This window comes from Bombus impatiens, unplaced genomic scaffold, assembly GCF_000188095.3.
Source record: "Bombus impatiens unplaced genomic scaffold, BIMP_2.2 scf_0582, whole genome shotgun sequence".
NCBI lineage: Eukaryota > Metazoa > Arthropoda > Insecta > Hymenoptera > Apidae > Bombus > Bombus impatiens.
Genome location: NT_177001.1, coordinates 723,062 through 723,870, shown reverse-complemented (window position 1 = coordinate 723,870; position 809 = coordinate 723,062).

Here is an 809-nt window from a genome sequence, read left to right as displayed (position 1 = left end):
GCATTAACACATCAAGAAAGGAATTTCAAATATCTGTTTTATTTTGCACAATTTTGTTAAATTGATCAAAGTATGCCATACGTACTATTTTTGTAATCGTATTCTTACTTATACTCTGTTACAAAGTTTTGCAAGTAAAACATCTAATTTTTTATCATAAAAGTATGAAAAGATATACATGCGTATATTTCAAGTTACAAAGTTAAGACAAAAAGCGATTCAACAATAAATATAATATCTGACATTACCAGCAATCTTCATAATTTCATAGAAATGACACTTTTAAAATTACGATAATAAATCTCATGCTTGTATACGTTCTTTTTCCAGTCGAGCGAACGATAATTTTTCCAGCCGATTAAAAACTCAAGATCCTCTGTCGGCTAAGCAAACCAACGAAAATGCAGATCCACGGAGGGTCAAGTTCGGTTGCTCGACATCATCTTCCCCTTCCATCGTATTCCACCTAGCTCTTAGCTCCCACCCACTTAAGTTCCCTTTATATATTCGTCTCTCTCACACCCATCCAACCATTTCTCTTCGCATTCTACTTCCCTCTTCTGTCCTCCCTTCGTCCCCCCGGTGTTAAACTGCTAGCAGTAAATACCCTTCCATGGACGTGAAATTGGCCGAAATGACTGCAAAGTCGAGGAGAAAAGAGCAAGTGGCAAGAAGGGCGTACAATAAATTTTCATCGGTACTTCAAAGACCTGTGATAGGTTTTTCGTTCGTGAGCGAGCGAACAGCTTGTGTGTGAGAGCATATACATGCAGGTATGAGTTAGGCGTGTGTTCGTGATGGGTTCGGGT